The sequence below is a fragment of the Podarcis erhardii genome (genome assembly GCF_964252035.2).
Source record: "Podarcis erhardii genome assembly, chromosome: 2".
Taxonomy (NCBI): Eukaryota; Metazoa; Chordata; class Lepidosauria; order Squamata; family Lacertidae; genus Podarcis; species Podarcis erhardii.
The window spans coordinates 2,659,585-2,686,904 of NC_138498.1; the positions used below are offsets into that span (position 1 = coordinate 2,659,585).

Sequence of the window (27,320 nt, forward strand, 5' to 3'; positions counted from 1 at the left end):
ACGTCACCACCTCTCTCTACCCCCTCTCCTCTCTGTCTCCCATTTTTTCCTTCTTTCTACCACTATGAAATTAGGCCAGAGGTAGGGAACCTGTGGCCCTTCAGATGCTGCTGGAACTTCAGCTCCCATCATCCCTGACTACTGGTCATGTTGGCTAGGGCTGATGGGAACTGGAGTCCCACAGTATCTCTGGAGGTCCATAGGTTCCTCATTCTGGCATTTCAGAAAGCAACAAGGAAGTCTGTTGTGGGCTGCAATTCTGCATACATTTACCTGGAGTAAATGTGACCCCATCTGACTCAATGGGGGGTTACATGTGGGCAGATATGCATAGGATTGCACTGTCAGCAAACTCTCAGAAGGCAGAGTTAGGCTGCAATCCTAAACCTGCTTACTCGGGAGCAAATCCCATAGAACTCACTGGGACTTATGTCTTGAATAGGCATCTGTAGAATTGTACTGCATGCAACTTTGGATTAGTATGGTGCTTTCAGGAGTTCCTAAGAAAGCTGGGAGTACCCTTATACTAGTTCTTGTAATCTTTAAACCACCCTGTAAGACAAGTCATCATCATCATCCTCATCCCACTCTGGAAGTTGAAATCGAGAGAGAGAATAACTTGCCTGTGGGCCCCTTGGCCCCCTCATAAGCTCATGGCAGAGGTGAGATGCAAATCAGGGACTCCAACTTTTGTAGCTTACTCAAAGGCACTGCTCCATATCTCTGGCTGAGATTGCTGGCATTAGCTTTCTTATGGTCAGGGCCAGACTCCTTCCATGTGTCCATGTAGAATCAGTTATGCAAAAGTATGCAAATGTGACGCACAAGAGCTACCCACGCTGGAAGAATGGCAGGCGAAAGTGATCGACTATATGGGACTGGCAGAAATGACTGGCAGAATCCGCGACCAGGAGAAAGAAACTGTGGAGGAAGATTGGAAGAAGTTTAAAGTATATCTTAAAAATCGCTATAAAATTGAGGACTGTTAAAGTGTGAAGGGAAAGGAAGATGTATAATTACAGCTACATTTATTCTTTTTGACTTAATGTAATATTGAAAAGGAGAATAAGTTTAAATTTTAATTGGCTAAAAGAGTTGCTGAAAAATTGTGAAACTAGGATGCAAAAAGGGGAAGGTATGGGGAAGTCCGAGAAAAGAGGCTTACGAAAAGGAGGTTAAGAAAGTAGGATTTATGTTTTGTGTGTGTGTGTCTGTTGTTGTATGTATTGTTTAGTGTTGTGTTGATAAAATTGGAAAATCAATAAAAAATTATTAAAAATAAAATAAAATGTGATGGGCTTGTACAAACAAAACACATCTTACAGAATCCAGCTCCTCTTAACAGTGGGGCAGCCTCTTCCACGGTGAGTGTTTTGGAGCCACAGAAAAATTCAATCATTCACCTTATTTTGTTTATTGGGAATAAACAGAAGAAAATCCTTTCCTGGGCTTGAGTCCGACCCTTCGCTGCAAGCTTCTGAGCATTAATTAATTATATATAAATTTTGTATATGAAGTATCAGTCCTTCATTCTGCTTAGAAACACTATCTTATACAAACAGGATTCTAGTGACACTAAAGTGGTACTTAAAGCCATCACCTTAATGGCCCTATAATCATACTAAATTATCATATAAAGCAACTATGCTTTATAGGTATCATTAAAAAAAGAAAAGGCATATCCTTGCCCCCCAAAGCTTACCAAATTACCCAAAGCTTACTAAAATTTCAAGTGAGGGAGGGTAGTCGACAGAGTCAAGTGTAATAGGCAAAGAGCAGTGTAAATACAGTTACATGTACTAAGGGTTGATTTCTATAACAGGTGAGGATTAATAGCTTTGAAGGATAAAAAGGATTTTCAGGAGGGATTTCAAGGGCAAGAGAATAGGCATTCTGAAGGAGAGTTGTGGGCATCAGAGGCAGCTTAATTAGAGCTGGGGGGTTAGTCTGACTCTTCGCTATCGCTCCTCTCTTGAGTGTGTGAGGGTGTGTGAGTAAGAGGCAGCAACAGAGAATGCACAGAGTGCATTTCCAGAACCAATGACTCCATGCACACCAGGACTAGACAGGGGATCTTCAGAAGGTGCAGCTGGCAAGACAGCCTCCACTTTCTGAAATCTGCTCTTCTGTGCAGGAGGTGCAGAAGCAACCCACCCTCTTTTTGAATCTGGCCACCCTAAAGGTATTGGAAGCCCCAGCATAACACCGTTGTCTTGCAGCTTGTCCACACCTCCCAAAAGGGAATAGAGTTAATTGCACAAATTAAAGTGCTATTTCCCTTGACTGCACAATTCTTTCACATAGCAAAAGATCAGCAACTTCCACAAGGTGCAAGAAACATTTAGTCAGCCCAATTTCTAATATGCTTCCTCCCCAAGGGCTTTGGGTTGGTAACAACACCTGGAACACCCACTGTGCAAAACCAATTAAAAGGAATAAAGGAAATGCATGTTTACTCAGAGGTAAGTTCAGGGCCAGCCCAAGAGGCTAACCACAAAGTGGCACCCCTCTCCAGGAAAGAAGGAGTGAGTGGAGGTCTACACTGGGAACAGAGGGCAGAGAATCAATCAACCTTACATGAACACTGAAGTGGGAATCAAAGGCCATCATAGGAGGAAAATCATACCAGGTGAGTGCAGAGCCCAGAAGAGCACAGTGGGCAGCCTCTGTCACTTCCTCCCTAGTGGTGAGAGGAGACCAGCAGCACATCCTTTTTGCCAGGAAGTCACTACAGAGGTGGTATTGGGTTGGCTGCCAAGGAAATGGCAGATCTGGCCTCTAAGGAGAGTGCTGCAGCTGTCACTGCCATCATGGCGACATTCATTGGAGGATGGATCTGCTGCCCCTATGGATCCTGCCACTCGAGGGTGTCGCCTCACCTTGCCTCATCGGTGGGGCCAGCCCTAGGTAAACCCCACAAATGGGCTCAATGGGGCTGGCTCACAGTTCAAGTGTATAGGATTGCAGCCTCTATGATTCTTAAGAGTCATACTTTGATGTCATAAAGGACATAAGCCCTGAGTTGGGAGAGACCTAAAGGCTAGCATAAGATAGCTCCAAGCAATTAGGAAAGGACTGTAGCTCAGTGGCAGAGTGCCAGCTCTGCATGCAGAAGATCCCAGGTTCAATCCCCAGAATCTCCAGGTGGGGCTGTCAAAAACCCTGGAATAGTCACTGCCAATCCATGCTTGTTTGGAATCTCTGTATTTCAAGGCAGTTGTGGAACAAGTAAAGGTGGGTTATTGAAATATACTTGGAGTGGCACAGTAATTTCATGCTCTTTATTGCAGTTCGTAGAACAGAAGTTAAGTTTCCCCCCAAACCTCAGGCTTTATATACATTATTTACACAATGGGTCCCGTCTGATTGGCTGATTCTGCTTTCTGCTTCCCTCCTGGAGCCTGATTGGTCTTTTCCTGCAAGCCAATCAGTTGTTGCATTCTAGGATCCTACCTGCCTATTGTTCTAGGATCCAAGCTTAGTACATAAGTTATCATCCTTTTTATCTTCTGGAAATCATTTTAGGGTCACATGGCAAGCAAAATACTGTGCCAGATCTATGAATGATCCAATATGGCAATTCTCCTCATGTTCTTATCACAGTATTCCAGAGTACAAGAAACATAGTTCTACTGTTTGTATATGAGAATTTATAGCAAAGCATGGCTTTCTATCAGCTGAGCCAAGGCTGTTTTTATGGCTGTCTCCATATTGTTTATATATTGCTCAGTGAATTTATTACTTGGTTTATTACAATGGCTTTAAATATTGCTGTGCACTGCTTTGAGCATTTGTTGTTGTTGTTTTTTGTTTTGTTGTTTTTTAAAGGCAGAAAACATAAAAAAGGCTATTCTCAAGCCCCTTCCACACAGTGGGAGTTTTGCTGAATCAGGCCAGTAGCCCATCTAGTCCAGCATCCTGTTCTCTCAAACCAACCAGACACCCATGGGAAGACCACAAGCAAGACCGGGATGCAAGAACCCTCTCCCCTCCTGCAAGTTTCAGCTACTGCCTCTGACAGGGGAGGCAGAACAAAGCCATCCTGACTAGTAGCCATTCATAGCCTTACCCTCCATGAGTTTGTCTAATCTTCTTTCAAAGCCAGCTGGCCATCACTGCCTCTTGCGTGAACAAATTCAATCGTTTAACTATGTGCTATTTGAAGAAGGGTTTCCTTTTATCTGCCCTGAATCTTCCAACGTTCAGCTTCACCGGATGTCCACCAGTTCTAGTGCTAAGATACTAAAGACAAGGAGGCCCATCTGCCCAGATCAGATGACATTTACTGTCCAGATACAGATTAGTAGAGGGTGGCGAGACAATCAATTAAGAAAAACTCAGCCACATATCAGAAGCAGCAAAGAGCACACACATTTGTTATTTTGATAAATGACATACTGCTAGGGAGGAAAGTGCTTGCTGTATCATGCATTGAAGAAGAAGAAGAAGAAGAAGAAGAAGAAGAAGAAGAAGAAGAAGAAGAAGACGAAGAATTTGTACTTGATTTCCCTCCTTTCACTCCCCTTCAGGAGTCTCAAAGCAGCTAACATTCTCCTTTTCCTTCTTCCCCACAACAAACACTCTGTGAGGTGAGCGGGGCTGAAAGACTTCAAAGAAGTGTGCCTAGCCCAAGGTCACCCAGCAGCTGCATGTGGGAATCAAAAACAGGGAATCAAACCCGGTTCACCAGATTATGAGTCCACCACTTTTCAAATTAACGTGGACAGCTGCAGCATGTGAAGCAGCAAGTGGTGGCCTAGAGAAGACTCCGTGTTCCTGTGCATGCATCAAAACACACGCGCACTGGAGGACTAAAGATGATCGCATGCCTGCCCCACATGGAGACTCAACTTCCAGAGACCATACATTCTAGTAAGCAGATGAACAACCCTAGTGAAACATCAAGTGATTATCACTAATCATTAGCAAGCAAACAATAACGTGGTTGTCAGGGGCTCAGGAGCAGAGGCACAGGAGAGGGAGGAAATGGAGAGCGAGGGGGAGGAATCCGAGGGGAGCGTAGGCGGTGACAGTGGTCAGAGGGATTCCACGAGCCTCTCCAGCAAATCGGAAGAGTCACAGAAGGGAGCGCCGATGACCAGGGCAAGGGGGGTGCCAAGGGGGAAACCCCAGAAGGAAGGGGCCAGCGGGGACTCCCAGAGCAGCAGCTGGAAATCAGGACCAGCTTCCCCACCAGAGCGCAGTGGGGGGGAGGAGTCCCAGGAATCGGGACCAGTGTTCTCACCACCAGCGAGAGGAGATGAGTCAGGATTGACCACGCCTCCATCGGAGAGCGGGGAAACGGTCAAGAGGAAGGTTACCGGCTGGGCGCGCGCGCCAAGTTCAAATGTACAGGTGAGCGGCACAGCAGGTAGCCCGGATAGGGAGCCAGGTCCTAAAGCCCGCCGGAAGGAGGGGCAAGACTAAGGGGGGGTCAGCGTCAGAAGAGTCCAGAAAGGAGGAAACCCCAGGGGGCAGAAGGACCCAGAGGAGGAAAGAACAACGGAAGAGGTGGAGTAAGGCTAGAGTCTTAAACTGGTGTCTAGGAGGTGGAGACTCAGATGGAGCTTCGCCGGTCTAAGATCTAAGATGTAGAGTTGCACGCTGCGGTTTGGAAATGGAAACTAATCTTCAATAAAGACTTTTATACGTTATTACTGGCTAGCGTTGGTCCTCTGTGAGCTGGGACCTGGAGGCAACTCTGACAGTAAGCTCCATCACCAAAAAAATAAAACCTCGCAACGTGAGTGGACGCAGCGAGGGGGCGAAGGTTGGTGCTTCGCGAGCTCACGAAGACAGGACAAGATGACTACCGAACAGCAAATAACAGACCTGCAAAACGCAGTGGCACGACTTAATTCGGAAATACTGGCATCCAGGAAGAGGGAAGAAGAATCCGCTGCTGCCTGCAAGGATCTGCAAATCAGGTTGGAAATATTGGCTAAACAGGGGGCGCCGGAAACCAGACCAGAGGGGATTGGGCTGGGAAAGAGAGGAGGCAGCCTTGTGTCGCATTTCGATGGGAATCTGCAGCAGTATCCTAACTTCAGAGCAGACGTGGTTTTCGCCCTAGAATTGCTGGAGAAGGATTTTAGAGATGAGCAGGAGAAAGTAGGCTTCATACTAACGCATCTCCACGGAGACGCTAAAGCGTGGCTGCGGAATCTGTACCGAGATAAAGACCCAGCCCTCCAAAATGCGAAAGCCTTCCTTAAGGCGATGCATGCGTGCTTTTTATCAGAGATTGATGTAGATATCGCCAGAAAAGAGGTACATGGACTAAAACAAGGCAGAGCCACTGTAAGGCAATATCACTCCCGCTTTTTTGCATTGGTCAACGCACTGGGATGGGAGAAAGATTCAGCTGCCGGGAGGGACCTGTTCTGGGAGGGGTTGAACGGGGCGGTGAAAGACGAAATTGCGAGGGGGGAGAGACCCCAGACCACTAAAGACGTGATCCAGAGAGCGCTGACGATTGGGGTGAGGCTGGAGGAACGTTCCTGGAGCAAGGACGAAGGGCGTTGGGGACGCACACCAGCAAGAGCACCTCCTTTCTTTCCCAGGGACACAGCGCGCGCTCAATCCACACCTCCGCTGGGAGGGGGAGAGGAGCCGATGGAGATAGGTGGTGCCAAGGCTCAGTCAGCAGCCAGAGCCCTAACGCTGGGAGCAGTCAAACCGAAGCCTCCTAGAGGGAACAGGAAGTGTTACATCTGCGACAGTGCTCAGCACATGGCGAAAGAGTGTCCCCAGAGGATTCACAAGCACACTGCAGCCTCAGCAACAGTTACAGAAGTAGTTCAGCAAAGTGAACCACAGCAGGGAAACGACGAAGTCTGGCTGGAAGAGGAGCCACTGGGGCCCAGCCAGACAAGTCAGTGAAGCAGTCCCCAGGGATCTTACAGCCCACAGACCCCCTCCCACCCAAACCAGTGGTGCAGCTCACCGCAGCGCTCCAGCTTCCCAATGGGCTCACCATGGAAGTCCCTATTACCATTGACTCTGGCAGCAATGCAGACTTTATAGGAGTGGATTTTCTCAAGCAACATAACGTAGCGCTCCTACCGGCCACGATGCCCCTGAACGTCGTCACGGTAGACGGCAGAGAGCTACTGGGAGGACAAGTGCTGCAGCAAACACCGCCAATGGTGATGCGAATTGGAAATCACCGCGAAGTCATCAGCTTCAACGTCACCCACCTGTCGGACACGCCCATAGTGTTGGGCATGAGTTGGCTGGACAGGCATAGCCCGGCATTAGCATGGTACCAGCGTCAACTGACCTTCTGCTCCTCCTACTGCGCAGAACACTGCATCCTCGCTAACCAAGAAGATGAGGGGCACGAGGATGGACCACAGCTGCACTTAGGCATGTTGCAAGCGGTACCCAACAAGTACAAAGAGTTTTTGGAGGTCTTCTGCGAGAAGGAAGCGGACAAGCTGCCTCCCCACAGGCCATACGACTGCAAGATTGACCTCCTGCCGGGGGCGACGCTGCCGACGGGGAAACTGTATTCCATGTCTGAGGATGAATTGCAGGAACTCAGGGAGTTCATAGATCACAACTTGAAGCGGGGATTCATCCGAGAATCCAAAGCAGTGGGGGGCAGTCCCGTGTTTTTTGTGAAGAAGCGGGACACGCCCCAAAAGAGGCTTGTAGTTGATTACAGAATTTTGAATTCGAAAACCAAGCCCACAGCCTTCCCCATGCCCAAGATCGATGACCTGCTGGCGACGGTGAGGAAGGGTCGCATCTTTACCAAGTTGGATCTACGCGGAGCGTACAATCTCATACGCGTGCGGGAGGGCGACGAGTGGAAGACAGCCATGTTTACGCCGCTAGGCACCTATGAATATAGAGTTATGCCTTTTGGATTACAAAATGGTTCCCACTGTTTTCAAGCCTTCATGCACCACGTCTTAGTGGGTCTCCTCTACAAGAAGTGCGTCTGCTTCCTGGACGACATCCTGATCTTCTCGGAGTCGCAGGAGGCCCACGAGAGAGATGTCAAGGAAGTCCTGCAGAGGCTGAGAGAGCACAGGCTTTATGCCAAGCTGGAGAAGTGCCAGTTCGACGTGACGGAGGTGGATTTCCTGGGCTACAAGCTGTCCGACAAGGGACTCGCCATGGACAGCGCCAAGGTCTGCTCGGTGCTGGACTGGAAGAGCCCGCGCAATCGGAAGGAGGTCCAGAAGTTTGTCGGCTTTGCCAACTTTTATCGCAAGTTTATCAAGGGTTTCGCTATGCAGACGGCGGCCATCACCGACACCCTCAGCTCCAAGAAGAAGAAGTTCATCTGGACGGAGCAGGCGGAGCAGTCCTTTCAGAAGCTCAAGCGTCTCTTCGCGTCCGAAGAGCAGCTGCTGCACGTGAACCCCAGCAAACCCATGAGGGTTGAGACGGACGCCTCAGACAGAGCCGTGGGGGCGGTCCTGTTGCAGCAAGATCCGCAAGGGGACTGGAGGCCGTGCGCTTTCTACTCCAGGAAACTCAGCAAGTCGGAGCAGAACTACACCATCTGGGACAGAGAGTTGCTGGCCATTCATGCAGCATTCAAGGCGTGGCGGCACTTCCTCATCGGAGCCAAACACACAGTGCAGGTCCGCACGGACCATAAGAACTTGGAGTACTGGCGCACGGCGAGGTTCCTAAACCAGAGACACATCCGCTGGGCGGAGTTCTTTGCAGATTTCGACTTCAGGATAGAATACATCCCGGGAGACAACAACATCATGGCAGATGCGCTATCCAGGAAACCGCAGTATCTCGAGGAAGAGGCACCGGCGGCGGCCAAGCACATTTTCGCACCGAAAGCGTGGGCATGCGCCTCAGCTACGGTGGACCTGGACGCAGTACGTCGCGCGCTGCAGACGGACTCCTTCGCACGAGCCAAGATGGAGGAGGTGCGCAGCGGCACAGCGAAGGACGACGAGTTCCAGATACGCGACGGACTGCTCATCCGCAAAGGGGCCCTCTACGTGCCGGGAGACGACCTCCGCGTGAGAGTACTGCAACAGTTACACGACGCGCCCAGCGCTGGGCACTTCGGCAAAGAGAAGACGGTGGAATTAGTAGCCAGAGACTTTTGGTGGCCCAAGATGCGGGGAGAAGTCGCGGATTACGTCAATAGGTGCGACACCTGCCAAAGGGCCAAGCCAGTACACAGGCCGCCGGCGGGACTGTTGGAACCGCTACAGACACCGCTCGAACCATGGGAGAGGGTGGCCCTGGACTTTGTCACTGATCTGCCCAGCTCGAGGGGCAAAACAGCAGTACTCGTGGTAATGAACTTGTTCACCAAGATGGCCCACTTCATTCCTTGCGCGAAGGTGGCCACAGCGGAACAGACAGCGAAGATGTTCATAGACCACGTGTTCAAGGTGCACGGCCTACCACGGTCTATCCTGTCCGACCGGGGGCGCCAGTTCATCTCCAGCTTCTGGCAGAAGCTGATGGGCATCCTGAACGTCAAGGTCAGCCTAGCGTCGGCAAGACACCCGCAGACCAACGGACAAGCGGAGAGGGTCAACGCCATCATGCAGCAGTACCTGAGATGCTACACGAACCAGCAGCCCTCGACCTGGGTGGACTACCTACCGCTGGCCGAGTTTGCCTACAACAACACGAAACATGTGTCCACGGGGGTGACACCGTTTTTCGCCAACAATGGGCGGCATCCCAGAACCTTCCCGGGTTTAGAGAAAGGGAGGGAGGGGGAGCCGCAGGGAGCAGAGGCCTTGGCAGCAGAGTTACAGGAGGTCCACGAGCAACTCCGAAGGCAGTTAGAGCTAGCTAAACACGCGTACAAAATGCAAGCGGACAGACACAGGAGAGTTGGGGAGGACATCCGGGTGGGGGACTGGGTCTGGTTAGCAGCCCAGGCAGTGCCGGCCAGATCGTTAGCTAAGAAGAAGCTCGGACACAAGCAGCTAGGCCCTTACCAAGTCGAGGCACAGATCAACCCAGTGGCCTTCCGGTTGACACTCTCGGAGGGATCCAGAATGCACCCGGTCTTTCATAGATCGGTGCTCACGCCCTACAAGGCACCTCACAGGTTCCAGGCTCCAGGGACAGCTCCTAGCCCGCTCAGAGACGCACCCACGAAGGGGGCTCGCCGAGGGCGGAGCCGCTCAACGAGGTCACGGAGATTTTGGACTCGAGATGGGGGGAAGAGGGGGTTGAATATCTCCTCGCCAGGGAAGGTACCCCGGCCAGCGCCAACAGCTGGGTACCGTACTATGCGGTGGAGGAGCACTACCTCAAAGACGAGTTCCACGCACTGTTCCCACACAGGCCCATGCCGGCAGATTATTTCGACGAATACCTTTTCACACCCACACTCTCAGCCAGCACGTTTCAGGGGTTCTCTTCAGCTGAGGACACGACGCTAGAGACTAGCTCTCCAGAGGGATCGCTCTCGGGGTTTGGCACAGGGGGCTCTTATTGGTGGGAGGATCAACCTGAAGTGGGGTGGCGCAGAGAACTGCCGAGAGGGCCATTGCACGCAGCATCACCCCAGGCGACAGGGGAAGAGGGGGTCATGGGCGAGTTGGGGGAAGATCCCGGGTTCAAACACACCGCCCAGGAGATGGACGCAGAGGAGATCGCCGTCGACGAGACCATGGAGGACTTCCCGGACTTATCCGGCTGGCTGCACGCCACGGGGGACGAACTGTATCCTGCGCTCACCCCCACAACACTGGAGCACCCAGAACCCGCACCTGAAGAGGGGGAGGGGGGAAGGGGGGGCTTCGAGGGGGGGATGGATCTCAGGGGCTCAGGAGCAGAGGCACAGGAGAGGGAGGAAATGGAGAGCGAGGGGGAGGAATCCGAGGGGAGTGTAGGCGGTGACAGTGGTCAGAGGGATTCCACGAGCCTCTCCAGCGAATCGGAAGATTCACAGAAGGGAGCGCCGATGACCAGGGGAAGGGGGGTGCCAAGGGGAAAACCCCAGAAGGAAGGGGCCAGCGGGGACTCCCAGAGCAGCAGCTGGAAATCAGGACCAGCTTCCCCACCAGAGCGCAGTGGGGGGGAGGAGTCCCAGGAATCGGGACCAGTGTTCTCACCACCAGCGAGAGGAGATGAGTCAGGATTGACCACGCCTCCATCGGAGAGCGGGGAAATGGTCAAGAGGAAGGTTACCGGCTGGGCGCGCGCGCCAAGTTCAAATGTACAGGCGAGCGGCACAGCAGGTAGCCCGGATAGGGAGCCAGGTCCTAAAGCCCGCCGGAAGGAGGGGCAAGACTCAGGGGGGTCAGCGTCAGAAGAGTCCAGAAAGGAGGAAACCCCAGGGGGCAGAAGGACCCAGAGGAGGAAAGAACAACGGAAGAGGTGGAGTAAGGCTAGAGTCTTAAACTGGTGTCTAGGAGGCGGAGACTCAGATGGAGCTTCGCCGGTCTAAGATCTAAGACGTAGAGTTGCACGCTGCGGTTTGGAAATGGAAACTAATCTTCAATAAAGACTTTTATACGTTATTACTGGCTAGCGTGGGTCCTCTGTGAGCTGGGACCTGGAGGCAACTCTGACAGTGGTCAACTCGGCCATTGCTATTATATACATACATAGCCATACCTTACTATATAATATTTTTACAAAAAAAGAGTTGTCATGCTGCTGTTTGTGTAGCTACCACTAGGTGGCCACACAAACTGCAGCATGGCAACATTGGACACGGCAACTGAGTGGAGCAGGAAGGGCACAGCAGTAGAAGCAAGCAGGTGAGCAGAGGCAGCAGGTTTGAAATGGCCCATCAGGCCTTCCGATGTTCCCCGTAGTCGTTGTGGCTGCCACACACCAGCCCTCTTGCTTATTTGCTCACATGTGTGCATAACAAGGCGAGGCAAGCCTGGGGTCCAGGCAAGCAGGCGGCCTGGCTGAGTGAGTGAGAGAGGGTGGTCCAATGGCATGAGCAAGAGGGCAGCGGGGAGGGCAGCACAGGCAAGCCGTCATGTGCTCCCCACCACTGTCAGCTCACCACAGGTTGAAGTCTTATCTCTCCTTAGTGTGCTGCTGGCAGAAGGGAGTATGCATTTCAAAATGTGCCCTTCATTTGGGCAGCACCGGAGGGAGAAGGAAAGAAAGTCTGTCTCCTCTTCATTCCTCTCTCCTCTGTGAACTGTTGGGAGAGGGGCAGCTTTGGGGATTGGAGAGGAGGGGGCTAAAGGAGATTGAGCGGGTGAGGGTTGAGGGGTCTGAGAGGGAGGAAAGGGAAGTGTGGTGAGCACAGCAAACATGGCTGGCAGCGTATCCGATCGATAAGCCTGGCCTTCTAAGGCTGCTGTGAGGATATTCTTCAAGAGCCCTATAAGGCAAGTTGCTATAATTGTTTTATTATTAGTTGATGTTGATGTTGATATTGATGATGATGATTTCTTGCCCACCCTTCACCATAAGGTGCAAGGGTACATTACAGCTATTTGAAAATGTGATGTCTAAAACAAATTAAAACAGATTACAGTTACAAGGATAGAATGGGTCCTAACATATGTATCTCAGGTGTTGATGACCAGCATTAAGAGGTGCATCCTCTAAAACAGGCATAGGCAAACTTAGCCCTCCAGATGTTTTGGGACTACAATTCCTATCATCCCTGACCACTGGTCCTGTTAGCTAGGGATCATGGGAGTTGTAGTCCCAAAACATCTGAAGGGCCGAGTTTGCCTATGCCTGCTCTAAAAGATGAAGGTGCCAAACGCCCTGGCAGGGGTGGGGAATTCTCCACTTCCTATATTATCACCCTGGGTCCCTAAAGCAGCAGAGGACAGAGTAGAAAACAATGTGAGGCTCTAAGAAACATCCTGCCTCTCCCCCAAACCATAAAAACTGGATCAGAATCAGTGTAGGGTGTGTGGGTGTGTGGGTGTGTGTGGGTGTGTGTGGGTGTGTGTGTGTGTTTGATTGCACACTTCCCTCCTGCTGCTGAGGAATATCAGTAGCAGATGGCAGCACACAGACACAAGCCATGAAGGCTGGAGAAATTGTGCAAGCTGCAGTAGAGAAGCCACATTCTCCTCAGTGTACCTCCCCTTTGGGCCCACATTTGCCCCCCACCTCTCCAAGGAGCCTCTCATTTCTAGGGACCCCAGTTATGGAGAAGAGAGGCAAAGGCGACCCTCAAACCCACTGCAAGGTCTCAAGTTGGAAACATCGCCGTGCAACTTACTTTCCCTCCAAGTAGTGTTACTAGGTAACTGCAGAAAGTTGACTTGCAGCATTTTAGCGCAACAAGCATGTGAGGAATGGCAGAGAGGTTCCTTTGTGTTTGTAATGAGCTGTTCGTTCCGCCCCACACCCACCAGGGTCCCTACACTTGTCACACTCTGGTGGCAGGCACCTTGTGTGGGCACCAGTCCTGATCGTGATCAGCCACATTGTGCGAGTAGAACGCTAAACAGCATGTTAGCTGGGGGGACGGGACGTCACAAGCTGCTGCCTCGCAACCGTCTTGCAAGCTGCTTTAACTCTGCTCAGCATTGATATGCCATTCAGCTTTCCTAAGGAAGGGAAGGAAGTTTCCAGACAAGAATTTGCACCCATATCCTTCCACACCAGGAGTTCTGCTTGAAGAAACTCCCTGCAAGAGCACCCAAGGCCTGGAAGATGCAGCCACAAGGGCAGGACTTTGGGAAGAAGTGTGTAGCAACGCTCAGCAGACTGAGCCGGGCTGGATGGGTGAAAGGGCAGGGGGGCAGTGCAGGGTTGGGTCACCACTAGGGATGGGGGAGGAGCTCAGTTCGCGTCCAAAGGCACACTCACCTAAGCTGCAGTTTCCAAAACAATGTGCGAACCAGAACACAGCTATCCTTCAACTTTCGCATGTAGAAGCAAGCGCTTCCACAAATTTTTTCACTTCTTAGCAGAATGTGTATAAAAATACACACACTAGGGTAAAATAGACATCAAAGGCATAGCGCATGAAGGTACATTAGGGGAAATTGCAAAAATGTCTATAATGGGGGAAATGGCATAAAATCATAGACTCATAGGGTTGGAAAGGACCCCGAGGGTCATCTAGTCCAACCCCTGCAATGCAGGAATCTCAGCTAGATCATACATCACAGATGGCCATCCAGCCTCAGTTTAAAAACCTCCCAAGGGAGTCCCTTCCGCTGCTGAACAGCTCTCACTGTCAGAAAGTTTTTCCTAATCTTTAGTCAGAATCTCCTTTCTTGTAACTTGAAGCCATTGGTTTAGGTCCTCCCCTCCAGAGCAGGAGAAAACAAGCACCATCCCTCCTCCATGCGACAGCCCTTGAGATATTGGAAGATGGCTGTCATATCTCCTCCCAGTCGCCTCTTTTCCAGGTTTAACATACCCAGTTCCCTCAATCGTTCCTCATAAGGCTTGGTTTCCAGATCATCTTGGTCACCCTCCTGTGTACATGTTCCAGCTTGTCAATATTCTTAAACTGTGGTGCCCAGAACTGGACACAGTAGTCCTGGTGGGGTCTGACCAAAACAGTATAGAGCAAGACTAACAAGTCACTTGATTGGGACGCTAGACTTCTGTTGATGCAAAAACATGTATATATAAGGAGAAATTCACACCATAATGCTGATGATTTTATGTTGGATTTTGTTAAAATACTGTAAACTGCAAACTTTTGCGGCAATGTGGAGAGTGAAAGCAACATTTGAAAAATGCAAAACTCCGAGAAACCAAAACTGACAGTTTTTCACATCCCTACTCCCCATATTCTGAAGTATAAAGGCACACACCCATCGAAGGACACACTAAGTCCAGTGGCTACAATGACCTTACCACACTATGGCATAGTTACTGTCTTGATTTATTTGGTACAAGCAAAAGCTTTTTTTCAAACGCAGCCAGAACTGATCTGGCCTAGTCAAGAAAAAAACTCTGCAAACTTGATCACACTTAAGGAAAACAGAAGGTTGCCTTGCTGTCCATGACTTAAGAGGCACATTGTTCAAAGCTGTTTTGTTAAAAAATTAAATCTACTTTAAAGAGTTTAATACTCAGGAAAGAAAAAGATTCAAGGGGAGGGGCCTGTTCCCCTCTTGGTCACCCATTCAGGCAAAGTGAAGGCGATGTAGTTCTGGAAAGAAGGGCCTCATTCTAAATTAGATGCATCTGCCCTCAGTGACTTTGTCACTGATGGGAATAGTGATGTCAATATTTCCAGGAAGAAGAAGAAATAGTTGGGGGGGGCAGATTAATGCTGCTGAAGCAGAACTCAATCAGGGCACAAAGAAGGAATAAACAAAGCAAACAGGGGGCCCCAAAACACCACTTTTGCACTGAAAGAGCACCCCCACAAATATCTGGTATTCCAGGGTAACCTTATTCCATTGATTCCCCACTCCATCTATCCCAGAGGAGAACCTGTGGCCCTCCAGATGATGTTGGACTCCAGCTCACACCAGTGCTGAGGCACCTAACCATAAGCCTGCATTTTTATCAAAGCTTCTATATATTTCAATCAAGGCTTGTATTTAAAAATGAGCTTAAAAAAAGGATTTTCAAATGTTTCATGCCAGGCAGAAGAAACCTTGGCCATTCTCCTAAGACAAGAGGGCCCCATTGATTTATAGTAGAAAAACAATTCTCAAAGTCATAAAAAGGGAGAATTACATATGCTGCCCCAAGGCTGAAAAAACACTGGGTAAGATAATACTAATGTGCCTCCCAGTAAAATGAGCCAGATCTTCTTTCTAAGGTTCAAAGGCCAGGAGCAAATGGGGAAAAACATTTAGCTAGAAGAAAGAGAGCATTTTTGGGGAAGTCTTTTTCTAAAGCCATTCTTTCTTAAACTGAAGAGGCTTCTTTTAAAAGCTGCTTTACTGAGTTTCTTCCTTTTTACTTTGAAAAGCTTTATTCTTTTAAGAGGCTACCTATGATAAATGTATGAAATATATTAGCTTAAATATATTGGCTTAAATGTAATTATGCAAAGGATTTAAGGAATGCTAGATTCTTATTTCATATGGTTGTAAGAGTTGTATTTATCCTGAAATTAAGTCAGCCACCAGCCCCCCCCCCCCTGCCAGACAGAAGACGCCATCCAAGCAGTCTTGATATATAGTTGTCAGGCATTTGTTTAGAAACATTAAATGAAGGAAATCTTTCAATGTTGATGTGAAACTCAAGATCCTTGACATCTGTTGAACATAAAATGTAAGATTAAACATTTGTTTTAGAAGGCAATAGGGCAAGGAGGGCAAGAGGTGAGCTGGTAATTAAGATTCCATGTAAGATATATTATTACTTATATGTCATATATATAGCTCTTTGTCTCCCTTATAAGGGCAAGGAAATGGGTGTATCTTTTGTGGGTGTATTTTTTGTGATTGGTTCTAGCAAACAGCCAATAGGAATTTCAACCAGGCTGATTGGACAGAGGCAGCCACAGGAGGAGCAAAGGGGGCTGGATTAAGGGAATATAAGTGCTGGCCAGAATGGCAGGAGGCCAGGCCAGAGCTTGGTAACCACGTACCACTGAGCCTCTTATTTATTTGTCTGACAAATAAATTACTATTTTAATTTCTCTATTGCTGCGTTGAATATTTCATTCCAGCTAAGCGTTAACCACAAGCAGGGTGCTACATTTTATGGTGCCCTGTGACTCGGATAAGTGGTCTGCTGGAACGCAGCCCCTTCGCCCTACTGGGCAGGGTACAAGAGAGAGGACAACTGCTTACCCAAAGCGCGCACTGGTAAATTTTTCCAGGGGGAACGCAGAAGACTCGTCTGTCTGATACCCTGCTCACTGGCGGCGACGGACCGGGGGAAACAGGGAACCAACCAAGGGTAAGTGCACAAAGGGATTTTTGGCCCTCCAATTAATTAGGAGGAAGAGAAGTCTTGATCAAACTTCTGCGTCTCAGTAAGGGGAAACTGAGTACGCTAGGTGGTTGGGTACATCAGATGGTGATCTGGTGTAGGGAAAGGGAAAAATTGGGAGGTAGAGTGTGGTGAAGTATCCAGCGCATTGTATGTGTGAGAAAGTACAGAGCAATCTGTAGCTGACCTGAGTGTGGAGTGGGCAGTACTTCGGTTCCTAGTAAGGCGACTTCACTAGGCAAGGAAACCCACGAAGCGCGTCTGTGAGTGACTGAGTGGATACTTCACAGGGCCATACAATGGGAGTTGGGGGTTCAAAGGGGGAAAATACACCTCTTGAGTGTATGTTAAATAATTTTAAGAAAGCCTTCTCAGGGGCATATGGAGTCAAAATGACGCCAGAGCGCTTGAGAACGTTATGTGAACTAGAATGGCCAAAACAAAATACTGGATGGCCATCTCAGGGAACTTTTGATATAAATTTAGTGAGCAAACTTTGGACTGATATCGCCAAAGAAACTGGAGGGTGCCCAGAACAATTTCCATATATAGATTCCTGGCTGAGCACATTAAATAAAAATCCTCCATGGATAAGGGAATGCAAAGTCAAACGATGCAAATTATTGGCTGTAAAAGCCGAAGCTAGGAAAGGAATCTTGCCAAATAAACTCAAACCCATTTTTGAGGGGCCAGAGGAAGAGGTGCTTCCACCTCCACCCTATGCTCCACATCGAAGGGAGCTTAATCCAAACACTCCACCAGTTGTAACCCCAAGGCAAGAAACTGGAATGAATAATGGGAGTGGAGTCACAGAGTTTGATTCCTTGATAGATTATGATAAATATCTTCAGGAGGCATTGGAGTCCTATAATAAAGCCCAAGCAGAAGTGGTTATTCCACCTGTGACTCCTAATAGACCTCCATCTACAGTCTCCTTTAGTGGAACAACTGATTGCCCACCCCAAACCCCTGTACATCCAAGTCCCAGAGAAATGTTACAGAAGTTACAGGGAGACCTTGCTCGGTCAGCAAGCAATACAGCCAGGCGTATAAAGCTGCTAAAAGAACGCCTTGCGACAGATACCATCCCCTATGATTTGAGGCCCCTAGAGCAAAGTGAAGAGAAAGGTCACGTAGTAGCCCCTCTTAGAAGAGTATTTGATGCACTTGAGGAGCCTGCGCTGGTTAATGGGCAACCCGGACCACGGCCACCTCGAACTTCGACCCTGCAATATATTCCATTCACAACTACAGATCTGATGAATTGGAAAACACACACCCCATCTTTTGCAGAAAAACCTCAGGCTATGATGGACTTGGTGACTTCAATAGTAAATACTCATAGTCCTACTTGGACAGATTGCCGCCAGCTCCTGAATACTCTGTTCACCACTGAGGAAAGGAGAGACATAATTGAAAAGGCACAGATATATTTGCGTGAGCAGGCCAGAGTGGGAAATATTTATAATATTGACCGTCATCTCCAAGATAACTTTCCCTTGGAAGATCCTAATTGGGATCCAAACAATGCAATTCACCTGGCCAGACTTACCACCTACCGCCAGACACTTGTGCAAGGTATCCGCAGGGCATGCCAGAAGCCCACTAATATGTCTAAAGTCTCAGAAGTAGAACAGAAACCAAATGAGAGTCCGGGAGACTTTTTAGAGAGGCTGCAGGAAGCCTATCGTATATGGACTCCTTTTGACCCTGAAGCCCCTGAAAACAGTAGAATGATTACTGCTACATTTGTGGCCCAGTGCACTTCTGACATTCGTAAGAAAATTCAGAAATCAGAAGGATGGGAAGGGATGCTGATGAGCCAAATTATGGCCATTGCACGCCGAGTTTATCGGAATAGGGATGAGGCTGAGAAGCAAGAGAAGAAGAAGTGGCAGAAGGAAAAGATGGTAATGCTAGCCACAGCAGTGAAGCAAGACCACCGCCCCTTAAATGGAGGGCGAGGGCGAGGAAGGAATCCACCACTGGGAAGGAATCAATGTGCAAATTGCAAGAAGGAGGGTCATTGGAAGCGGGAGTGTCCTGAACCCCTGAGGTTGGAAGAAGTACGCCCAGGCCCAGGCCCAGGCTCCGGCCCAAGAAACCAGGGACGGGGACGGGGAATGATCCGAGATGGAAGATATCAGAGACCAGGACAGGGACGGAGTAGAGACAATTTCATTGGACTGGCAGAAGAGGATTTTACTCAAGACTAGGAACGACCGGACTCCATAAAGTTAGGCTTCCAGGAGCCCACGGTCACGATTCAATTAGGGAGCCATTTAATAGACTTTATGATTGATACTGGGGCTGAATACTCAGTACTCCCAGAACTATTGCAGAAAAAGGCATCCAAAAGTGTAATCATTAAAAGTGCCACTGGACAGTCAGCTAAGAGGTCTTTCCTCCAACCTTTGGAATGCCAGATTGGGGGACATCGTTTAACCCATCAGTTTTTGTATATACCTGAGTGTCCAATACCTCTCTTAGGCAGAGATATGCTGTCCAAATTGCAGGCCCAAATCACTTTCACTCCTCGAGGTCCAGAAATGAAACTGCCATCAAAAGCAGCAGGAATAATTACCCTCTCAGTACCTAAGGAACAATCATGGCGCCTAATGTCAGCCTTGCAAGTCCAACCCACATTGGATACAGAATTAAACAAGCTCCTCCGAACTCTACAGGTGCCACCAGGAGTATGGGCCGAAAATAGCCCACCAGGAATGGCTAAGAATATAGCTCCAATTGTAGTAACCCTAAAACCTATGGCTACCCCTGTATCTGTAAAGCAATATCCCTTACCCCGGCGAGCAGCGGAGGGCATCCAGAAACATTTGGACCGCCTATTAAAATATGGTCTGCTTAAGCCTTGCCAATCAGAATGGAACACACCCCTTTTGCCTGTTCGAAAACCTGGGACAGATGAATACAGGCCAGTGCAGGACTTGAGGCTCGTAAACCAGGCTATCGAGACCTTGCACCCAAATGTACCAAACCCATATACCTTGCTGAGTTTGATCCCACCAGAAGCAACATTTTTTACTGTATTGGACTTGAAAGATGCATTCTTCTGTTGCCGGCTGGCACCACAGAGCCAACCTATATTTGCCTTCCAGTGGGAAGACCCTTTGACAGGAACAAAAGGCCAGCTAACCTGGACAAGATTGCCCCAAGGATTCAAAAATTCCCCAACTTTATTTGGCACTGCCTTGGCGAGGGATCTAACAAGTTACCCCTCAACACCGGGAGAAAAGGTGGTTCTGCAATATGTGGATGATCTTATACTAGCTGCAAAGGATTTTGATACCTGTAAAGAAGGGACAGAGGAACTGCTCCACTTGCTCTGGGAAGCTGGCTACCGAGTTTCCCAGAAAAAGGCACAGTTATGTTTAGAAAAGGTCAAATATTTGGGCTTTGACATCTCACACCAACAACGAGCATTGAGACCAGAGAGGAAAGAAGCTATTTGCCTTATCAAGGAACCTACCACAAGAAAACAACTTAGGGGATTCCTGGGAACAGCAGGGTTTTGTAGACTATGGATACCTGATTTCAGTAGTCTGGCCAAGCCCTTACATGAAAGCACTCGAGGTGCAGAAAAGGACCCATTCGTATGGGGACCTGAGCAGAAACAAGCCTTTTTAGTTATCAAACAACGACTTATGGAGGCACCAGCCCTTGGATTGCCTAATTCGGAAAAACCCTTTCAGCTGTATGTACATGAACAGAATGGGATTGCAGCGGCAGTCCTGACCCAGAGATTAGGAAGTTGGAACCGTCCAGTAGCTTATTTGTCTAAACAATTGGACTCAGTAGCAAAAGGATGGCCTCCATGCCTAAGGGCAGTAGCGGCCACTGCGAGCCTTGTCAAAGAAGCTGATAAATTTACCTTTGGCCAGACGATGTATGTGAATGTACCTCATGCTGTTCTGACACTCATGGAATATAAGGGTAGTTATTGGCTAACGAACCCAAGGATGGCTAGATACCAAGGCCTATTGTGTGAAAATCCCAGGATTCATCTACGAGTAGTGAATATGCTCAATCCAGCGACTTTGCTGCCCCTACCAGAGGTAGATGATGAAGAATCACATGATTGTCTCCAAGTAATGGATGAAGTTTATTCCAGTAGACCTGATCTGAAAGATGAGCCATTGAAAAATCCAGATGTTGTATATTATACGGATGGTAGCAGTTACCTGCATGAAGGTGCCAGACGAGCAGGATATGCTGTGGTCACCAATGAGGAAGTTGTGGAAGCTGAGGCTTTGCCTGCTGGCACCTCAGCACAAAAGGCTGAACTTATAGGTTTAACTAGAGCTCTGCAATTGGCAGCCGGATGTAAGGCAAACATCTATACTGATTCAAAATATGCCTTCTTAACCCTGCATGCACATGGAGCTCTATGGAAAGAAAGAGGTCTAATCGGAGCCCACGGGAAGGCCTTGAAATATGGACCTGAAGTAGAAATCCTGTTAGAAGCAGTATGGGCTCCAGAACAGATTGCTGTAATGCACTGCAAAGGTCATGGACGAGGAAGGGATCCAATAACCAGAGGAAATCATGCTGCTGACAAAGCAGCCCGAGAGGCAGCCCAAAAGCCTGTGGGAGGATTTATAGCAGCCCTCATACCAGAGGTAGTTCCAGAAGATGTTAAACCTCACTATACCCCAGAAGAGAGGAAGTGGGCTGAACAGGAAGGAGCAGTTGTGAAGGACGGTTGGATGATCCTGCCGGACAATAGGATTTATGTACCTCATCATCTGGCAGGCACAATTGTAAGAAATTATCATGAATCTACTCACCTTGGCGGTACTGCAACTAGAGAGAGTCTCAGTCGGAAGTTGTATATTATTAATCTATCACAATTAGCAACTTGCATTTCACAGAAATGTGTTCTTTGTGCTAAAAACAATCCCAGGCAGGGACCGGTACAACCTCCTGGAATTCAGCATGTGGGATACGTCCCCATGGAAAGCCTAATTGTGGACTTCACAGAGCTGGTCCCTTCTAAGGGATTCAAGTATCTCCTTGTGTTTGTAGATACTCTTACCGGATGGGTTGAAGCTTTTCCCACCCGAACTGAAAAGGCACGAGAGGTAACTAAAAGACTCCTCACTGAATTGATCCCAAGGTTTGGATTACCTAGATGCATTGGAAGTGATAATGGGCCAGCGTTCATTGATCAAGTAGTACAAGATGTATGTCGAGTCCTACAAGTAAAATGGAGACTGCATACAGCATATAGGCCTCAGAGTTCAGGGAAAACTGAAAGAATGAATCGGACTCTGAAAACCCAATTGGCAAAATTAACCCAGGAAACGGGATTGGGATGGGTAGATGTGTTACCCATAACACTGTTTCGTGTTCGGTGTGCACCCACAAAAAGACTTAAGTTGTCACCTTTTGAGCTCCTGTATGGGAGACCGCCCTCCTTTGTTCAGGATATTCCAGCTGACCTTAAACAAATAGGAGACCATGTGACACAGGAACAAGTGCAATCTCTCTCCCGTGTTTTTGTTTCTCTTAACAGGTGGGCCCTCGAGCGCACGCCGTGCAGCATTGCCGAGCCGATTCATCAGTTCCAGGCTGGCGATAGCGTATGGGTGAAAGAGTGGAAACGCGATCCACTTGCACCTAAGTGGCGTGGACCTTACACCGTCTTGCTCTCTACTCCAACAGCGGTGAAGGTAGCTGAGGTGACCCCCTGGATTCATCACTCTCGTTTGAAGAAGTCCGAAGGCAGTTGGACGTGCAAAGGTGACCCCTCTAATCCTTTAAAACTAACTCTCTCCAAAAACCCCTGTATCTAGCCCTACCGGGAACGGGCTAGGTCACGGGCAACATTTGACGACCGGCCTGCTGCAGCCACAACCTGGAAGCTGGCTGACCTGCGCACGCCTGAAGCTTGAGGAGCGTCTGAACCAGCGACTGTGAACGGAAAGATTCTCTAATACAATTGATTGACTGCCCCCCTTGTGGAACAATTATCAGAGATATTACTCATTGGGGATCCTCGGGATATATGTTTTGGTCTTGGTGGTTCCCCATTTCTGTCACTGGGGGAATTATATTGGGGCTAATAATTATTTGCTATCATAATAAGGTAATCTTTTGTGGAAGGAATGCATATACTAGACATCAACATGATTTTATTATTAATCCTGATCCCTTGGGAAGGGGAAGGGTCCTTGAATCTGACCAAATTGGCTAAATATGGATTCAGCCATGACCACAATATGTGGGTAGGTTTAGCTGAAATGGTAGCTAATGTTGCAAATAGGACCAATTGCCTTGTTTGCTCTCTTGGGCCAGATGATTCAGAGGGAGGTATGCCCTTATTACCGATACCATTAGATGCTATTGGTATGGTAAGCGAAATGCCACACCAAACTGAAATACAGAATTTCCCCGGATGGAACTCAACTAAACCATTACGAGTTATACCTGTACAAGGGGAATTCTGTGTACATAAATCATCAGATGCAGCTGATTCTCCCATGATAGGCTCTTCTCATTGTCACTATACTTGGGATTATAAGAAGAATAGTCATACCTGGGCACACGGTACTACCTATCGAACTCGGAATACCTTGCCCTGTGCACCTCCTTTTATTCATGCATGGAAAGTGGTGTGGAACATAACTGTGACAGAAAAAGGCAATCTAACATACTGCACTGTAAACTCTCTACCCCTTTTGGTATTTCGCCTTCTGTATTCCCCGTACCAAAAACCTCAGACCCGATGGTTGTGGTGGATATGTGGAGAATGGGCGTACAAGAAACTCCCTTCCAAATGGAGTGGGACTTGTTTCTTGGGTTGGGTATTACCACCAATGTGGATTATGCCCACTAGTTCGGCCAGGCGAACACGAAGGAATGCTGATATTTCTCATATAGCAGGAGGAAGTACCCAAAGTTGGAGCGGTACTGATGATTGGCCGCCAGAGCGCATTATAGCCTATTATGATCCTGCCTCCTGGAATCCTGGTGAGCTCATACAAGGGGCACGGGATCCTATTTATAATCTAAACAGAATAATTCGATTGCAAGCAGTAGTGGAACTTGTAACCAATGCAACGGCCCAGAGTTTGAGACTTATTGCACAACAGTTGGATGAAAGTAGAGCCGCCATTTTGCAGCTGAAAATGGGAATGGATTATGTACTTGCCAGGCAGGGAGGCCTATGTGGAGTCTTGAATTTGACAGGGAATGCCTGTTGCTTTAACATTTCTGATAATGGTGAGGCAATCCGTGTGTTGGCCACAAAGATGGAGAATATAGCACATGTCCCAGTACAAACATGGGAAGGATGGGATATGGGATGGCTCACCAATTGGTTACCTAATGTCACAGGACTCAAAGGGATACTATTGTCTTGCTTGTTTTTCTTGACAGTAGTAGTATTGGTTTTATGTATGATGCCATGTATCATTTCATGTTTTAGAAGTACAATTAGCAAGATGGTTTCAAATGAAACTCTACCTCATATCATGGCCCTATACAGAGCTTTACCTCAGGAATATGATGAAGGTCAAGCTATCAAGGACACTTGGGATGAAGGTCCTTGAGCTTGAAAGGGGGGAATGAGGCACCTAACCATAAGCCTGCATTTTTATCAAAGCTTCTATATATTTCAATCAAGGCTTGTATTTAAAAATGAGCTTAAAAAAAGGATTTTCAAATGTTTCATGCCAGGCAGAAGAAACCTTGGCCATTCTCCTAAGACAAGAGGGCCCCATTGATTTATAGTAGAAAAACAATTCTCAAAGTCATAAAAAGGGAGAATTACATATGCTGCCCCAAGGCTGAAAAAACACTGGGTAAGATAATACTAATGTGCCTCCCAGTAAAATGAGCCAGATCTTCTTTCTAAGGTTCAAAGGCCAGGAGCAAATGGGGAAAAACATTTAGCTAGAAGAAAGAGAGCATTTTTGGGGAAGTCTTTTTCTAAAGCCATTCTTTCTTAAACTGAAGAGGCTTCTTTTAAAAGCTGCTTTACTGAGTTTCTTCCTTTTTACTTTGAAAAGCTTTATTCTTTTAAGAGGCTACCTATGATAAATGTATGAAATATATTAGCTTAAATATATTGGCTTAAATGTAATTATGCAAAGGATTTAAGGAATGCTAGATTCTTATTTCATATGGTTGTAAGAGTTGTATTTATCCTGAAATTAAGTCAGCCACCAGCCCCCCCCCCCCTGCCAGACAGAAGACGCCATCCAAGCAGTCTTGATATATAGTTGTCAGGCATTTGTTTAGAAACATTAAATGAAGGAAATCTTTCAATGTTGATGTGAAACTCAAGATCCTTGACATCTGTTGAACATAAAATGTAAGATTAAACATTTGTTTTAGAAGGCAATAGGGCAAGGAGGGCAAGAGGTGAGCTGGTAATTAAGATTCCATGTAAGATATATTATTACTTATATGTCATATATATAGCTCTTTGTCTCCCTTATAAGGGCAAGGAAATGGGTGTATCTTTTGTGGGTGTATTTTTTGTGATTGGTTCTAGCAAACAGCCAATAGGAATTTCAACCAGGCTGATTGGACAGAGGCAGCCACAGGAGGAGCAAAGGGGGCTGGATTAAGGGAATATAAGTGCTGGCCAGAATGGCAGGAGGCCAGGCCAGAGCTTGGTAACCACGTACCACTGAGCCTCTTATTTATTTGTCTGACAAATAAATTACTATTTTAATTTCTCTATTGCTGCGTTGAATATTTCATTCCAGCTAAGCGTTAACCACAAGCAGGGTGCTACAGTGCCAGCCAGAATGGCCAGCTGGATGCCAAGCTGGGCCAACAGAAGGGGTCAGCATTGTTGGGCATCCGCCAAGGCCTACACCCTAGCAGGGAACCTTTGCTTACTGCCTGCCCTGCCCCAAGTCCCCTGGCTGTGATCTTCCTACAATTCTATTGTTCTTCCTCCCCATCTTTGCCTGATTACTGCACTTTGGAAGCACACAAGCAGGGACAAGAGCAAGGCGGAGAAGGGACAGCAGCCTCCGCAGTGGTGCGGAGGGAGAGCACAGAGGGTGCTCAGCCATTCATCTCACTGAGGCAACTTGGAGGAAATGTGGAGTATCAACCTTAACAGAATATAAAATAGAAATGCTCCCAATTTGCTTTCCTTGTATTCTGTTCCAGTATCCCAGAGTAGTGCAGTGGCTAGAATCTTACAATCCTAGTTGGAAGGGACCAGGAAGGCATTCTAGCCCACCCCTTGCAGGAACCTTTTTCCCAACGTGGGGCTTGAACCCACCAACCTGAGGTGAGCTACCATCTGTATTTGACTAAGCTGTGGGAGAACAGGGCTTGAATCCCCAATAATAGTAATAATAAATAATGTTATTATTCTTTATATGCTGCCCATCTGACAGGGTTTCCCCAGACACTCTGGGTGGCTCCCAACAAAATATTAAAAAGACAATAAAACTTCAAACATTAAAAACTTCCTTGCACAGGACTGCCTTCAGATATCTTCTAAAAGTCAGACAGAGTGGTAGCTCTGGTTAAGAACTTAATTCGTTCTGGAGGTCTGTTCTTAACCTGAAACTGTTCTTAACATGAAGCACCACTTTAGCTAATGGGGCCTCCTGCTGCCGCCGTGCCGCCGCTGCACGATTTCTGTTCTCATCCTGAAGCAAAGTTCTTAACCCAAGGTAATATTTCTGAGTTAGCAGAGTCTGTAACCTGAAGCGTATGTAACCTGAGGTACCACTGGAGTTGTTTCTTTATTTGACATCTGATGGGAGGGCATTCCACAAGGAGGGTGCCGCTGCCAAGAAGGCCCTCTTCTTGTAACCTCACTTCTTGCTGTGAGGAAACTGCCAGAAGACCCTCGGAGCTGGATCAGTGTCCAGGCTGAACAATGGGGTGCAGATGCTTCTTCAGGTATACTGGACCAAGGCCGTTAAGGGCTTTAAAGGTCAGCACCAACACTTTGAATGGTGCTCAGAAACATACTGGGAGCCAGTGTACTTAGGACTGGTGTTATATAGTCCTGGTCACCAGTCTAGCTGCTGCATTCTGGATTATGTGCAGTTTCTGAGCCACCTTCAAAGGTAGCCCCAGGTAGAGCACATTGCAGTAGTCCAAGCAGGAGAAAACCAGAGCATGCACCACTGGTGAGACAGCGTACAGGCAGGTAGGGTCTCAGCCATCACACCAGATGTGATGCACACTGGGTGACTTTGGACCAGTCACTGTTGATTAGTCTAATATAACCTAACCCACAGGATTGTTGTTAGGATAAATAGAGCTGGGGGGCAGCGCTGAGCTCCTTGGAGGAAAGGTGGAATATAAAACAGTGGTGCAGCAATAAAATTGCTAGCAGATTTGCAAAGGTAAGCAGGGTCTGGTCTGGTTGGGGGTCTGGGGACTGAGATTCATGCATTCCAGAGAGTTGGACTAACTCTACAATTCCATGATTCTATGAAATGTAGAAAATTGTTAATTAAGTAAGTGGCTAGGCAGTGGCGACAGTGCCATGGAGGTGGACTCATTCAGGAAGA

The 27,320-nt window shown here is 48.0% G+C and overlaps 1 protein-coding gene across 6 annotated transcripts in view; it reads right to left on the minus strand.

The window, feature by feature from the left end:
- Window positions 1–27,320, minus strand: part of PDE1B (phosphodiesterase 1B) — a 144,168-nt gene that overhangs the window by 38,855 nt on the left and 77,993 nt on the right. The window lies entirely within an intron of this gene.